The sequence below is a fragment of the Heloderma suspectum genome, chromosome 6 (assembly GCF_057233095.1).
Source record: "Heloderma suspectum isolate Gila_16-S chromosome 6, 16-S_ref, whole genome shotgun sequence".
NCBI classification, from domain to species: domain Eukaryota; kingdom Metazoa; phylum Chordata; class Lepidosauria; order Squamata; family Helodermatidae; genus Heloderma; species Heloderma suspectum.
In genome coordinates, this window is record NC_139463.1 from 125,628,459 (window position 1) to 125,645,625 (window position 17,167).

The 17,167-nt window shown below is 46.9% G+C and overlaps 1 pseudogene; it reads left to right on the forward strand.

The window, feature by feature from the left end:
- The window catches only part of LOC146343062 (uncharacterized), a 53,680-nt pseudogene that overhangs the window by 25,716 nt on the left and 10,797 nt on the right, over positions 1 to 17,167 (forward strand).

A 17,167-nucleotide genomic window follows, 5' to 3' on the forward strand; every position in this document is an offset into this window, starting at 1 on the left:
GGGGCTGCTAGGGATGGCTTGGTGCATTGACTGTATGCAAGTCCATTTGTGGATTTCTTACTTTTGTCGTTGGGAACCTGGAAATCAGTATACCGTTCAAACTCAGCCGTGCAAGCAATATACTGCATTCAATTCCATCGCACACTGACTTACTTAGCAGAGAAGGATCAGCAGTGACAGCAACCTCGGGGTAACCCACCGAGAAGACTCTCTCTCCCTCGGAGGAAGGAGGGGGCCAGCTCCCGTAGCCCCCTATCCAGATCACTTCCGACTCCCGTCCTGCTGTGGACGAGTGGAGGGATGGGTCAGAGCCATCCATCACGTTACAGGAACCAGTGATGGGGGGGGGGGTATGGAGCCAGCAGCCCCCTTCTGTCCTGATTGTTCCATGCAGCTCGGCCCAGCCATGAAAAGATATAATGCGGAGGGACGCGCTAGGAGACATGCCTGTATACAGGGCCAGTCTAAATCCCAGAAAGGATCTGGAATCAAAAGGACAAGTTTGTAGTGGGATAAAATGCCAGGTGTGAAGAGAGCCATGATCAGCCATAGGCATGTCTGCCTTTTTCTGCAATTCTTGTTGAACAAGGCTTCTATATACCTGTAGAATACGGAATAGTTCCTGTTAGAAGCAGTGATCCAGCTACCTAATGGTAGACCCTGGACTTAATGGTCTTCTGGGGGTGGGGTGGGGGGGAGCTTCAGAAGGCCATCTGTATTACTTGAGTTGTGATATACACAGCTAGCATTTCTATCCTCCCCGCCCCCCTGCCCATCCACCACCATTCTATGCATTCAACTGCTTCAACATTCCTGATATGTTAGAGCAAAAAACCCAAACTGTTTGCCATCCTTGAAACCACCACCACACCAATAGTCTGAGCATGTGCAGTTTTCTATTTTAAACTCTGAGCATGTGCAGTTTTCTATTTTAAATTTACTTACATCATAGCACCACCATGAGTACAGGCATGCAATGCAGTCTGCTTCTGCCGCCCTGATGCTAAACAATTTATTTGGGAATAAGCAGCATTTTGTCGTAGAAAAGGATAATATATTTATAAAGTAAAAATAATGGAATTAGCACCTGTACGTATATAATGCCTGGTGAGCCCAGCTCCTAACTGCATTAAAGAAGAAGAAGAAGAAGAAGAAGAAGAAGAAGAAGAAGAAGAAGAAGAAGAAGAAGCCAAACATCACCAAGATGCTGCTACTTGCAATTCTGGGCATTCTTCCAAAGGATTTACAGTCTACACTGAGGAAAGAGTCTGTTCTATGCTCTTTCGCAGCAGCAAGAGCAACAACTGCATGCCAGTGGAAAAGTTCCACTGGAACTCTCTCACTCCTCTCACTCCTGGAAATTCAAGGCTTGGGGTCAGATCAGTATTTGAAGGACAAGATTACCTACAGTGGAAGGTTGTTAATGGTCACACAAAATCTTCAACATTTTTTGCAAGATGGCACCCATTTTTGTGCTATATTGAGCATACATCCCCAACCCAGGCCCCTCCAGATCATGATAAATTTGTGCTAACCTGCTCAAACACAATAATTTCAGTTTGAAGGTTTTGCACTTCTGTTCCCTATGCATCCTAACTGAATCGGGCTGTATCTGATAGTTTTCTTTAACTTTTTCAGGCTAAATTTACCCCATGTTCATTGCACTGAAAAAAAATGATATACAAACAGAAGTTGGGGTTTTTTTAAAGAGGAAGAAAGGATGGTATGGCAGCCAGTATCAACCCCGGTCAGCCTTGGTATACCCAGGTGCTGACCCTGGGCCTGTTTGTCACTGCCCCCATCACCTGCTGCTCTCTGGGGGGTCATTTCAGCCTATGCCCTGGGTTGTGTGGCTCTGGAATCCTGACCCAGCCAGACCCAACCCTATCTGCACCACTGCTTAGAAGTCAGAATTGACTAAACCAGAAGCTACTTTTTGGTCTAGTCAATCTCACCCTACCTTCAACTGCCATTGGACTGGTGGGAAGTACTTGCAGTCGCGTGTGTGGAAAATAGAGGAGACAGCCCCCCTGCCCCCCGCTCTGTAGCCAGCCTTCCTTGTTAGGTGGGGCAGCCACATTTCTAGGTGGGGCATTTTTGGTGGGGGGGTGCATAGCGCCAGCCAATCCCCACCCCCTGACTGGTGGAGAGGAGGTGAGGGCCAGGCCAGGGGAAGGGAAAGGCAGTGACCTTCCCTCTCACTCCTCCTCTATGCAGAGAGTGTGTTAACTTACATTATGGGCTATGTAATGGTCAAGTTAACAGAAAATTTAGTATGAACATCAGGAATTAAATGACTGGCATATCTTTTGTTACATAAGAAAAAAGGATGTTAAGGATGCAGTGAGCAAGGGGTTACCAAAGGGTGTAATACAAACAAAATAGTTAATGTTATCACTAAGAAGAAGTTAAAAGCTAGTGTGGAGCTTGTTTTCTCAGGAAATCGGTTTTAATCTTGTATCACCAATACAAAAGAACCGGTTTAGAAACCGAGTAAGAGCACATTACAAAGCGACCACAGTCAAGCATTTAGGGAGAGTGGTGCTGAGAACAATATCCATCACTTTCTTGCTGAAATCAATGAGCCTGAGTCCTTAACTCTGTAAAGTATTTACTGCATAATAGACTTCCTTTCATACTTATAAAAATAATGGATAAACATGCAAGAAAGCTTTCTGAATAGTAGGTTCACAATACACCTTTTCAGGGTGAAAAAATGCATAGCACCTAAACATCATACTTTAGAATAGGTGCAGCTTTTGGTTTTTCCTAGAATCAAAATAATGTAAAGACTGATCACAGTTAAAGTTAGGTGTTCTTTCTTTTTCAAATACAAGAGAAACCAATTTGCTAAGTGCTTGTGAGTCACTGACAGTCTCTGCAGCTGATTGATCCAAGTTACATAAATTAGGGTAACTTAGGGCAGATTTTGTTTTTCAGATCACTGTAAGGGACCTCTTTATTTCACCCTTTAGCAATAAGCACCCAGTCTTGCTGTACTCATCATAATAACTGAAGAATAAACAAAGTCTTACTTCTTACGGCAGGCCATCAAACAAGCTTCTTTATTGCTGGCTGGGTAGAGAATGCAACTGAAACTGAGAAGCAGAGCAAAAGAAAATCTAAGGGATGGAGTCTGATTGTAGCCCATAATACAAATTTCTAATATTTAACTCTTCAAGGGTCATGTTACTATACAGGCTGATTTTTCAGGATCACTTAGGTAATTATAGGGTGTTAGCGATCATGAGAAATCCACCCTCAGTCAGGGAAAGTTTTGAATGAGCAACAGGACCAATAGGGACCAGAAGAAACAGCTGTAAGGCTGGAAACAAAAAACAAAAAAGAAACAGCTGCACCAGTTGAATTCCCGGCGCGTTTCGACACTGGTCTTATCAAGGGAAAAACTCTTGCAGCGTCTTCTGGAGGATTCCCTCTCCCTTGCTTCTTCCCTTGATAGCAAGGGAGAGGGAATCCTCCTGAAGACGCTGCAAGGGTTTTTCCCTCGATAAAGACCAGTGTCGAAACGCACCGGGAATTCAATTGGCGCAAAGTTTTGAGCAAGAAGACTTTGGGGGCTCTTCCAGATGAGGCTTTTGTTGTTCACTCTCCCTGCCTTATTCACGGAATTTTTCATAGGCTTCTTCTTCTCAAGGTGCCATCTCCTATCGGATGTTAGCTATCATGACAGCTATTTTTGTTTTTGATGCCGCTGCTCTGAATAGTTGTATAGAATAGAAGTACAGCTGAACCATTCCCTCACATTCTTTAACAATCATGTTCATCTTCTTCCCATTGCTCTTTTTCCTTCAACTTCCCCTTGCATAGTAAGTTGGAGCATGGTGTATTTTTCTCCTCAGAAAATATGACCGAGGTATTGTAGCTTCCTTCTTTTGATGGTCTTTATTAGTTCTGTTTTTTTGCTTACTCTACATAGTATGTTCTCATTTGTCACTTGATCAATCCATGGTATCTTCAACATATGTCAGTATATCCACATTTCAAAGGATTCCATTTCCCTCAGATGGTTCTTCTTCAGTGTCCAAGCCTCCACTTCAGAGAACAATATTGAAAGCATGTAACACCTCACCATCCGAACCCTTAATGCAAGATTAAGGCTCCTGTTTTAAATTACTCCTGTTCTTAAAACAAACTGCTGTTCTTTAAATGGAGGCTGTCATTGTCTGTCATGTCACAAATTAAAATGACAGTTTCCCCAAAAAAAGTCCCGGGAGGGGAGAAACACAGCTCGGGGGGCGGGGGGGGCGGGGCGGTGCACCCATTGGCCGCAACCTTGCTACATGCCCTTTCTGTACCCTTGCTACACAGCACCCATTATACCAGTGCTGGATCAGGACTAGTTCTATGGCTGTGTTGCTGGAATTCATTCCTGTTGTCTTGGAAAAATAACCTCCTGTCCACCACCTGAGGCTCACTGCCATTTCCCCTCTGGATTTCAATCTTCTGTATTCAGATTGTAAACCTCTCACTGCTGAATTTCTCCCTTTTCACTCTCCTTCACCTTCGGGGAAGCCAAGTTTCCTCTTTTACAGCCCTCTATTTGATGGGCTGCCAAAGGACCATCCTCTATTTTAAGGGGTCCTTTATTTGAACGGCTGTCCTGCCCTATTCCACCCCTTCATGGATCACTGCCTTGTTGTGGCGAAGGGGGTTGCGTAACTCAGTGAAGCCATAAGCTATGCCATGCAGGGCCACCCAAGACAGACAGGTCAGGGCGGAGAGTTCTGACAAAATGTCCACCGGAGAAGGAAATGGCAACCCACTCCAGTATTCTTGCCAAGAAAACCCCATGGAACGTATCACAAGGCTAAAAGAGATGACGCCAGAAGATGAGCCCCTCAGGTCGGAAGATGTCCAATATACTACTGGGGAAGAGCAGAGGGTATTTCCAAGTAGCGCCAGAAAGAGTGAAGCGGCTGGGCCAAAGCTGAAAGGACACTCAGCTGTGGATGTGTCTGGTGGTGAAAAGAAAATCTGATGCTGTAAAGAACAATATTGTTTAGGAACCTGGAATGTCAGATCAATGAATCAAGGTAAGCTGGAGGTGGTCAAACATGAGATGGCAAGACTGAACATCGACATCTTGGGAATCAGCGAACTAAAATGGACAAGCATGGGCGAATTTAATTCAGGTGACCATCATATCTACTACTGTGGGCAAGAATCCCTTAGAAGAAATGGAGTAGCACTCATAGTCAACAAAAGGGTGGGAAAAGCAGTACTGGGGTACAATCTTAAAAACGACAGAATGATCTCAGTACGAATCCAAGGCAAACCATTCAACATCACAGTAATTCAAGTCTATGCCCCAACCACTGATGCCGAAGAAGCTGAGGTTGATCGGTTCTATGAAGACCTACAACACCTTCTAGAACTAACACCAAAAAAAATGTCCTCTTCATCATCTGGAATTGGAATGCTCAAGTAGGAAGTCAAGAAATCACCGGGAGAACAGGCAGGCATGGCCTTGGTGTACAAAAGGCATGACAAAGGCTACTAGAGTTTTGCCAAGAGAACACGCTGATCATAGGAAACACTCTTTTCCAACAGCACAAGAGGCAACTCTACACATGGACATCACCAGATGGTCAATATCGAAATCTGATTGATTATGTACTTTGCAGCCAAAGATGGAGAAGCTCTATACAGTCAGTAAAAACAAGACCTGGAGCTGACTGTGGCTCAGATCATGAGCTTCTTGTTGCAAAATTTCGGCTTAAATTGAAGAACGTAGGGAAAACCACTAAACCATTCAGGTATGACCTAAATCATATCCCTTAGGAATATACAGTGGAGGTGAGGAATAGATTTCAGGGATTAGACCTGATAGACAAAGTGCCTGAGGAACTATGGACGGAGGTCCGTAACATTGTTCAGGAGGCAGCAACTCAATCCATCCCAAAGAAAAAGAAAGGCAAGAAAGCCAAGTGGCTGTCTGATGAGGCTTTACAAGCAGCTGAGGAAAGAAGGGAAGCAAAAACCAAGGGAGACAGGGGAAGATATATCCAACTGAATGCAGAGTTCCAGAGAATAGCAAGGAGAGACAAGAAGGCCTTTTTAAATGAACAATGCAAAGAAATCAACGAAAACAACAGAATAGGAAAGACTAGAGATCTCTTCAAGAAAATCGGAGATCTCAAGGGAATGTTTTGTGCAAAGATGGGCATGATAAAGGACAAAGAAGGCAGGGACCTAAGAGAAGCAGATGAGATTAAGAAGAGGTGGAAAGAATACACAGAAGAACTATACAGGAAAGTTATATACAGGAAAGATATCATGGCCCTGATAGCCATGATAGTGCGGTCACTGAACTTGAGCCGGACATCCCCGAGAGTGAAGTCAAGTGGGCCTTAGGAAGCATTACTAACAACAAAGCTAGCGGAGATGACAGCATTCCAGCTGAGCTATTTAAAATCCTAAAAGACGATGCTGTTAAAGTGCTGCAACTCAATATGCCAACACATTTGGAACACTCAACAGTGGCCACAAGACTGGAAAAGGTCAGTTTACATTCCAATTCCAAAGAAGAGCAATGCCAAAGAGTGTTCAAACTACCGCACAATTGCGCTCATTTCACATGCCAGCAAGGTGATGCTCAAAATCCTACAAGCTAGGCTTCAGCAGTATGCGAACCGAGAACTACCGGAAGTACAAGCTGGGTTTTGAAGAGGCAGAGGAACTAGAGATCAAATCGCCAACTTTCGCTGGATCATGGAGAAAGCAAGAGAATTCCAGAAAAACATCTATTTCTGCTTCATTGACTACGCTAAAGCCTTTGATTGTGTGGATCACAACAAACTGTGGCAAATTCTGAAAGAGATGGGCGTACCAGACCACCTTTCCTGTCTCCTGAGAAGCCTGTATGAGGTTCAAGAAGCAACAGTAAGAACCGGACATGGAACAACCGATTGGTTCAAAATTGGGAAAGGAGTACGACAAGGCTGCATATTGTCGCCCTGCTTATTTAACTTATATGCAGAGTACATCATGAGAAACGACAGGTTGGATGAATCACAGGTCTGAATTAAGATTGCCAGGAGAATTATCAACAACCTCCGATATGCAGACGATACCACCCTAATGGCAGAAAGCGAAGAGGATCTAAAGAGCCTTTTGTTGAGGCTGAAAGAGGAGAGTGCAAAAGCTGGTTTGAAACTCCATATTAAAAAAACGAAGATCATGGCATCTGGCCCCATCACTTCCTGGCATATGGAAGGGAAAGAAATGGAAGCAGTGACAGATTTTATTTTCTTGGGTTCCAAGATCACTGCAGACGGTGACTGTAGCCATGAAATTAAAAGACGCTTGCTCCTTGGGAGGAAAGCTATGGCCAACCTAGACAGCATAGTGAGAAGCAGAGACATCACTTTGCCAACAAAGGTCTGCATAATCAAAGCTATGGTTTTCCCAGTAGTAACATATGGCTGTGAGAGCTGGACTATAAGGAAGGCTGAGCACCGAAGAATTGATGCTTTCGAACTGTGGTGCTGGAGAAGACTCTTACGAGTCCCCTGGACTGCAAGGAGGTCAAATCAGTCTATCCTAAAGGAAATCAACCCTGAGTGCTCATTGGAAGGACAGATCCTGAAGCTGAAGCTCAAATATTTTGGCCACCTAATGTGAAGAGAAAACTCTCTGGAAAAGACCCTGATACTGGGAAAGACTGAAGGCAAAAGGAGAAGGGGACGGCAGAGGATGAGATGGCTAGATAGAATCACTGATGCAATGAATATGGACTTGAGCACGCTCCGGGAGAGAGCGCAGGACAGGAAGGCCTGGCGTGCTATGGTGCATAGGGTCACGAAGAGTCGGACACGACTGAACGACTGAACAACAACCTGCCCTATTCCAGTTTAAAGAAGTAGAATTCAAATCCCCAGTTTATAAGAATCACCAGTTAGCCCCTGGACAGCAGACTAAACCTGCATTTGTTGCAGTGAGAGAGCAGCTGGTGGGGCTCTCTGGAGCAGCCACCCTCCCATCCGCCCTCCTGTCTGCCCTCCCATTGTGCGCCACCTCCCTCCCCTTACAGTGGGAGCTTGGCTGGGCCCCACAAGGATTTGGACAAGCTCTTGTGAGAAATGGCAAAGGGGCACAGAGCAGAGGAGGGAGGAGGTGGTGGCAGCAGATGGAGGAAAAGTAAGCCAAGGCAGAGGCTGCTGGCACCATGCATGTTCTCACCTCAGGTGGTGAGATGCCTCAGGTCAGGACTGAGTGGCGGTAGGCCTCTGGATCCCAGATGATGGGGAACACGAGACACAGGGCACTGGTGCCCTTACGGCCTCCTTGTGCATGAAAAATAAACACCAAAGTGAACACGTATAACAAAGAGTGGTGAGGGGCATGTGTGAAGCCATGGGGGTGCAGGCAAGGGGAAGGGCTACTCTCTTACTCCCCATGTCCCCCAGATTTTCTTTCCCAGATTTTGGCTTCTTCCCTCTTTTTTTCCTTGAGAAAGAAAGGAGACTGGAAAACATTGATGTGTGAGGCAGTATTTTCTGCCTGGTTGCAGCTGTGTGTGTGTGTGGGTGTGTGTACACACACACACACGAAACAGAGAAAACACAGACAATGAGCAATGGGGTGAAACTGTGGTTCAGTGATGAACCTGGACTGTGAAGTAAATGTTACCATGTCAGGGACCCCAAACACCCACTTTCCCCCTGAGACCCCAATTCTCTTATCACTGACAAATCCTCGAGTGGCAGACTGCCCCAGAATATTGGTGGTACCTCCCTGAGTCTCTTTGCACTAGAACTGAAAGCTGCATACAGCTGGTTCTGGTGCTAAGTTGAAAATACTTGAGTTCAGGAGGAAGAGGGGAACTAATCTGGTTCCAGGAAGAGATCGGAGGGAAGGGACTTAATGGCATCTCTTTTCCTTTCTCAGGTTCCTGGACGGTTCCAGGCCCACCCGCCCCCTGGCTGACTGTGTCCTTTCTCTACAGCAAGGTGGCCCGGGGAGACTGGATCTGGTTGAAATGCTCCCCCCCAGAAGGGTCAAGGGGAGAGTGGTTCTTTTTTTTCTAAAAGAAACTTACATGGTAAATTGATCATGTTGAAGTAGAGAAAGAAAATACAGCGGAGGTCTCCACAGGTCACCTGAAGTCCAAGGAAGCCTTTGCTTGCTCTTACAGGGAAGGAAAGAGGGCAGAAAACAGCTTCTATTCTCCGAAGAGTGACCGGGTTGTGTTCTCAGTCCCTGGTAAGGATTGTTCTTGTTGTACAGGAATTGCACACACAAAAGGAATGGGGTGGCTTCCTAGGAGCCATGGGAGGGCCCTGCAGCAGGGGATGCGACGGGCTGGGACTTCCGGGGCAGCATGCAGTGCTGCCCAGCTGCTAGGGGAGCTGGCCACAGATGCTGGTGTGTGCACAGCCAGCCCTGCCATTTTCAGTCCGCAGGTGGGCCCTACCACTCAGAGAACTGCGATGTAGCGCTTTGGGAGGCAAGCCCCCAAACAGGCTGAAACGCTCATTGTCAAGATTCCCTTTTGCCCTGCCGAGAACTCCAACAGCCAAATCAACACTCGGACAAGAGGCGGCATTTCCAAGGCTTTAATTCCATTACCCTAATGAGGCGCACAGATGCAAATTGCTAGAGACTCACAGACTACAAAGGAAAAGGCTTCAAGGAGTTCAAAGGGGAGCTACGAAAGTTGGTCTCCGTTTGGGAAAAAGGCGGCAAACACTCTTCACTTAAGGGGTGGGAGGGGAAGCTGTCCCCCTCTCCTGTGACACCTCTAGGCACAGCTGTTGACGCCGAGCCAATCGGGCAGAGCGCCTAAGCTCAGCCCCTGCGATTTCCCGCTTGTGCCTGTGCCTGCGCCTTGTGTCTAAGAGTTGAGGTTGTCCTCTCTTGCCTCCCCCTGTTTGCTGTCACTCACAGGGAAGTGTGAAGGGAGGGCCTCTCCATCCGGCTGTGCCTCTGAAGCCTGGGAAAGTTCCTCCCCACGTGTTGCAGCTCTTCCTCAGAATCTGAACTGCTCTGACACTCTATATGCTCAGAGGCAACCCTGACACCCGTTTGTGGAAGGCGGCAGGTTGATGCACCTGCCTCCTTCCAGAAAGGACAAAGGAGCATTTCTGTTCATTGAAGGCTTGACTCCAGAACCACTAGACCATGGTTCTGCAGGTGGTAGGGGATGCATGCGGACCAGAAGTGGGAGGGATGGCAATGCATAGACCAGAATCAGCGGCCAGCTCTGAAAGCAGCTGGGCAGTGTCGGATCCTGCCTCCAGGTAACTCTATGGCATGTCTGCACTCAAAATGTAAACCAAAACCAGCTGTATTGTCATGGTTTCCTCATATGAAATTTTGGAGATTTCAGTTCTGTGAGGAGTTGAGAGTACATTAAGTGATGTTTCATGAGTTTATTTTCTGACTGGATTTGTTTTCTTTCCATTTCTTCTTCCCTTGATCCCCAGGGTCCCCTCCACAGGCAACTCTTTCTCTGGATCCCCAATGCCCTGTTTACATTCGAGGAGAAGAGTTGACTTTGAAATGTTTGGCCCCAAAGGGGCAGAAAGTGAGAGGAAACACATTCTACAAGGAATGACAAGGTCAGCGCCCTGAGCAACTGCCTCGAAAAAGGAAGGGGCCTGATGAACTGTTCCATATGACTGAACATACTTCTGGAGAGTACAGCTGTACATACTGGATCTTGTTACATGAAGGGAACAAAATCCAGTCCCTGCAAAGCAACATCATTTCCATGGCTGTGACAGGTGAGTGAGTTAAGAACATAAAAGTAATATAGAACCCAATATCATAAGATGATCTTCAGTATGGTGAAGAAGAGAAGTGGATAATGCTGAGTATTATATTATGAGCTGTTTGGAACCTCCACTGTAATTTGACCTCCAGTTAACTGAAGAAAAGCGTAAGTCAAAAACCTATGTCGGATTGATCCAGAGGCCTGTCTAGTCCCATATTCAGTTCCCATAGTGACCAACCACTGTGTCCTTAAGGGAAGCCCACAAACAGGACGTGAACACAACTGCCCCCTCCCACTCATATTCCCCAGCAGCCTTTGATAAAGTTATCCTGCCTGGATTTATTTAATCCCGCTTTAAAGCCGTATATGGTGGTGGCCATCACTACATCTTGTGGTAGTGAATTCCATAGTTTAATTATGTGCTGTTTGAAGAAGTACTTCTTCTTAGCTGTTCTGAATCTCTGACCATTCTGTTTCATAGGATGACCCCACTGGGTTCAAGTATAACGAAAGTCCCCTTCATGGATCTGCCTTGTTGTGGCGAAGGGGCTTGCGTAACTCAGTGAAGCCATAAGCTATGCCGTGCAGGGCCACCCAAGATGGACGGGTCATGGTGGAGAGTTCTGACAAAATGTGGTCCACTGGAATAGGAAATGGCAACCCACTCCAGTATTCTTGCCAAGAAAACCCCATGGAATGTATCACAAGGCTAAAAGATATGATGCCGGAAGATGAGCCCCTCAGGTTGCAAGGTGTCCAATATACTACTGGGGAAGAGCAGAGGGAATTTCCAAGTAGCGCCAGAAAGAGTGAAGCAGCTGGGCCAAAGCTGAAAGGACTTTGGATGTGTCTGGCGGTGAAAAGAAAGTCCGATGCTGTAAAGAACAATATTGTTTAGGAACCTGGAATATAAGATGAATGAATCAAGGTAAGCTGGAGGTGGTCAAACATGAGATGGCAAGATTGAACATCGACATCTTGGGAATCAGTGAACTAAAATGGACAAGCACGGGCAAATTTAATTCAGGTGACCATTATATCTACTACTGTGGGCAAGAATCCCTTAGAAGAAAAGGAGTAGCACTCATAGTCAACAAAAGGGAGGGAAGAGCAGTACTGGGTACAATCTCAAAAATGATAAAATGATCTCAGTACGAATCCAAGGCAAACCATTCAACATCACAGTAATTCAAGTCTATGCCCCAACCACTGATGCCGAAGAAGCTGAGGTTGATCGGTTCTATGAAGACCTACAACACCTTCTAGAACTAACACCAAAAAAAGATGTCCTATTCATCATAGGGGATTGGAATGCTAAAGTAGGAAGTCAAGAAATCACCGGGAGAACAGGCAAGCATGGCCTTGGTGTACAAAATGAAGCAGGACAAAGGCTAATAGAGTTTTGCCAAGAGAACACGCTGATCATAGCAGACACTCTTTTCCAACAGCACAAGAGGCGACTCTACACATGGACATCACCAGATGGTCAATATCGAAATCAGATTGATTATGTCCTTTGCAGCCAAAGATGGAGAAGCTCTATAGAGTCAGTAAAAACAAGACCTGGAGCTGAATGTGGCTCAGATCATGAGCTTCTTATCGCAAAATTTCAGCTTAAATTGAAGAACATAGGGAAAACCACTAAACCATTCAGGTATGACCTAAATCATATCCCTTAGGAATATACAGTGGAGGTGACGAATAGATTTCAGGATTAGACCTGATAGACAAAGTGCCTGAGGAACTATGGACGGAGGTAGCCTAAATCGTCACGTAGCCTATCACGGGTGACTTAAAAAAAAAAAAAAAAAGCGCGTACGGATAATGGCGGCCCCCGTAGAGAGCCGCCATTCCCGTTCCTTATTTGGTCGCTGTAGTCTACGTAAAGATTTACGTAGACTACAGCGACCAAATAAGGAATGCGAATGGCGGCTCCCTATGGGGGCCGCCATTAGTGTACACGCTTTTTTTTTTTTTTTAAGTCACCTGTGATAGGCTACGTGACGATTTACGTAGCCTATCACGGCTGACTTTGCAGATCTAGCCGTGATAGGCTACGTTAATCATCACGTAGCCTATCACGGGGGCGTTTTTTTTTAAAAAAAAACCCTTTCGAGTTCGCGGCCGGGCGAGGCGGGAAGCCTCCTCCCCGGCCTGAATTTCGGCTGGGGCGAGGCGGGAAGCCTCCCCCCCGGCCTGAATTTCGGCCAGGGCGAGGCGGGAAGCCTCCCCCCCCGGCCTGAACTTCGCGGGGGGAGCAGTGAAGCGCCTCCCTCCCACCGCGAACAAGCTTCGACGAAAGGTAAGTGACTTTCGTCCACCCCTACAAATAACGAAAGAGGGAGAAAAATGTATGCCTATCAATACATAATTATATAATTATACTTATGTAAGTGTAAGAGAGAAATTTGAGATAATAAATTAATTAATCTAATTAAGCAGATTCCCTGATTACTAGTGACTAGGGATGGATTAACACCCCCCCCCATCCAGGTCCTCCGGGTGCTTGTCAAGCTACTGCCCCCACTCGTGCGCCTCCAAACTTGCTCGCATGCCCCCCACCGCACTCGCCAAGCCTCCTGCACCTACCCTGAGCTGTCCACAAGCACCTGTCATTCCCACGGTCACCATTTGGCAAAAAAATATGTCGACTCGTGAACTTCTGTAAAATTAATATTGCGCACGTAGCAAACATAATGGCCCATCTACACAGTATTACCGGCATGAGCGATTAAGAGTCTGGAGTTCACTGGGCTTTTAAAAGGCAATAGTTGGTCATACTAGATAATTGTGTGTAGACTGCTTCTGGTTGATACTTTCATCTTTTATTAACCATTCAGGATGAGACTATTCTTTTATATATAGAAAACATATATTTCATGATTATACACCCCACCTCGCAAACTTTGTTTAGTGAGATCATTCACTGTCAAGAACGATGGCCTGTTTCCCACCATGAGGCCAGGCCAGGGTGTCACATCCCAGGCAACCACCTGGAATGGTGTGTTATCTGCCAGCTCCTTGGCCCTGTTGCTCAAGGCCTTGCTCAGCCCCCGCTAATTGGGAAATAGATAACAGCTGGACTTGGTGGGAAGATCCTACCCCTTCTGGATGAAGGGGCAGGATCTTCCCACCCTTTGGGGGCTGAGCTGGTGACTGGCTAAAGGAAATCTGCCCTGAGTTACTGGGGCTGGGCCTTAGAAGGAGGTCAAGGGAGAGGCGTGGTATCTCCCTTGGTTATGGTGGGTTTGGACCTGCTGTTGGCTGGATGCTATCCTGGGAGGCCTGTACCTAGGTATGTGAAAGGATAGGCTAGCTAGTTTGGTTATTTAGCTTGGGAGTGCAGTATAAAGGCTCTCCATGTATGTTTTGGTTTCCTTGGAAGTTTTCAGCTTTGTAACCCGCTGTACAACCTACCACCTCTAATTCTCCCATTCCCTCTATCCATTTCCCAACAATAAATGGTTATCCAAGTCCAAGTTGGCATGATCTTTTCTGCTCAACCTCAGTGCTCAATTCAGTGCCTCTTGGCAGGAGAGGGGGGTTACTGGGTGTCTTTGGGGGTTGAGGCCAGGTCTGTCCTGTCCTACCTTGCAGGGACATTGGGGTTAGCTCCAGCACTCCTTCACATTCACTGATTAGTGTCAGGATTCCCTTAGCCCCCACTTTACTTCAGCGCTCAAACTTACACAGACAAGAGGCTTCAGTCTATAGCTTTTAATCTACTTCACAGGGTCATACAGATGCAAATTCTCAGAGAGTCTCCATCTACAAAGGAATGCCTTCAGGGGATTCAAATGGAATTTACGAGAGTTGCCCACCATTTGAAAAGGGAAGCGGTCTGGCTAGCCTAACTTAAGGGGGGGAAGTCCCTCTCTTCTTGTGAAGCCTCTAAGCACAGCTTTTCACACAAGGCCAATCCGGTAGACCATCTAAGTTCCGCCCCTGCCTTCTCTCTCTTTGCTCTATGCCTGAGTTTGGCATCTATTAAGTCATCCTCCCCAAACCCTGCCTCCCCCTGTTCGCTGCCTCTCACGGGGATGGGTGGGTGAGGAGAGACCCTCATGCTCAGCCATCTAGACGATTGTAGCCTGAGAAGCAGGCCTACTCATCTCTGGCCTAGCCTGGGAAAACACCTCCCTCATCTCTGACGGTTCTCCTTGAGAATCTGTGCTATCCCACTCCCGGTGCTCAAAAACACGCCTGACAATTAGTTTCTTTCCACCTCCTTCTTCCATTTAACTTCCAGAAGTTCTAGCACCTGCAGCCCTTTCTGTGATCCCCATCACCCTGCGTATGTCCAAGGGGAATGAGTTACCTTGATATGCTCAGCCCCTGGGGGTCTCAGTGTGTCAGGATACATATTCTACAAGAAACAACAAGATCAGATGTCAGAGGAGCTCCCCTATAATGGGATGCCACCCTATCAAATATTAAGTGTTATGAAAAGTCTGCTGGGAATTACAGCTGTGCATATTGGCTGTTGCTATCAGGGCAGGAGATCCGGTCCCCAAGTAGCAGCTCCATCTCAGTGGCCATGACAGGTGAGCCAGTCCCTGGCTGCGGATGGGTGAAGGCCCGGTGTTCTCATCGATTGATAAAGCAGCATGATGTTGCAGAGTCAAACATTTCTACTTTTTCAGAACAAGGTCTTCCTTGGACATCCTGACACAGGAACATCTTTCAGGGTTGAGGGCATAAAAGCTTCCTGCTAGAGATTAAATCCTATCCTTGCACCTCAGAAAAGTTAGAAATGGAGCAGGAATATGAGCAAAGAAATAAACTGAAAATGTTTCTGTAAAAACACCACCGCTTAAACTCTGGAACCTGTAGCTGTGCGAATCCTTTGTTGTTTCAATAGGAATTTGAACCCCTTATGCCAGGGACAGGGAATGTGCAGCCCTCCAGATGTTGCTGGACTACAATTCCCATCAGTCCTAGGGAGCATAGCTAATGGTGAAGGAAGATGGGAGTTATTATCCAGCAACGTTCCCCACCCCTACCTTAAGCTGAACTTAGAAACCTGTGCTTGCTCAGGGTTATTGTATCACAGAATTAGTGATACTGATAAATGATTCTTACTTGTCACATAATTGTGTGACTCTCTGAGGAAGGGTGCATGGCAGACATGGGCCCCGAGTCAGCAATGGGACTGCATCATGCAGGGAGGGGGTAACCTTTCCACCTCTGCTGCAGCCCCAATTATCCCCCCCCCATTATTTTCCATGAGCAAGATGGCATCCCCCAACGGCCAGCACTGATTGCTCTATTGGGGGGGGGGTCACCATTGTTTTATCCACAATGCCTCTGCAATGTTGCTATGTCCCCAGGAAGCGTCATCTCCAAGGCATGGGGGGGGAACCTGGCAGTCTGTCAGGATGGCGTTTTGGGTCTCCCTTGCTCCAGCAGGACTGGACTCATTTGCAACAGGGCAGAAGTGTGTGTGTGTGTCTGTGAGAGAGAGAGAGAGAGAGAGAGAGATGGGATTGTGTGCTGCTCACAAGGACATTACATGCAATTGTACACACATGCATGCTCACACAGACACTCATTCTTGATGGCTATGTGCTACCTCCAGTACCAGAGTACAGGGCTGTTCCACACTGCCTGCAAGGCAGCGTGGAAGGTGGAGAAGGTCAATATCCTATGGCCATCTAGCTGCTATGGCCATCTAGGATTGCTCCCTCCATGGATTTTTCTACTATGAGATGTGATGATGACCAGTGGGTTAGATATTCAAGAAAGGGAGGGACGGACGGACGGACGGACGGATGGACAGAGTAATGGGGCAGCCATCCAGCTTCCAGGTGAGAGTTTTCAAATCCAAACATTCTGGCTGGTGGCCTTATCTCTGCAAACTGTCCAACCAGCCTCCCAGTTGTCCTCTGGGAGAACAGAACATTTTCTTAGCTTCCTGGCACCCCACCAGTGGCTCGTTGTTCCTGAACGTCCTCTTCCAGCAGGCTAAAAGCAACAAGTCAAGTCACCCTCGTTCACCATGCCATATCAAAGTGGTGACTTCCAAAGGGAGATCTCTCTTTGGCATTGCCCCTCCAGTGTTGGGCCTGCTGAAGTCAACTCACATCAGTCCCAGGGTATGTCTCCCATCCTCCAGACCAGAAGTTGCTGGGCTGACTGTGCATCAATTCCCTCTGCTGACTTGGCTGGTGTCCTCTTTGAGGCAGCAGCAATGGGAGAGAGCAGGGGGCTAGAGGCTGTTATGAAGCATCTCCTCCTGCTCCTAGCTGTTCCAACCACTACTCTGTTGCTCCTGCTCTCCTCCATAGGGGTTTGGTGGGTCCTGAGGCCAGGATGCAGAAAACACCTGGATGCAGGCCTGCACTAGAAGCCCTGCAGTAAAAGAGAGAGAGAGGCCTTGTTTCCACGACCACAGAAGGAGAAGGGAGGAGTGGCTCACTCACATTGTTG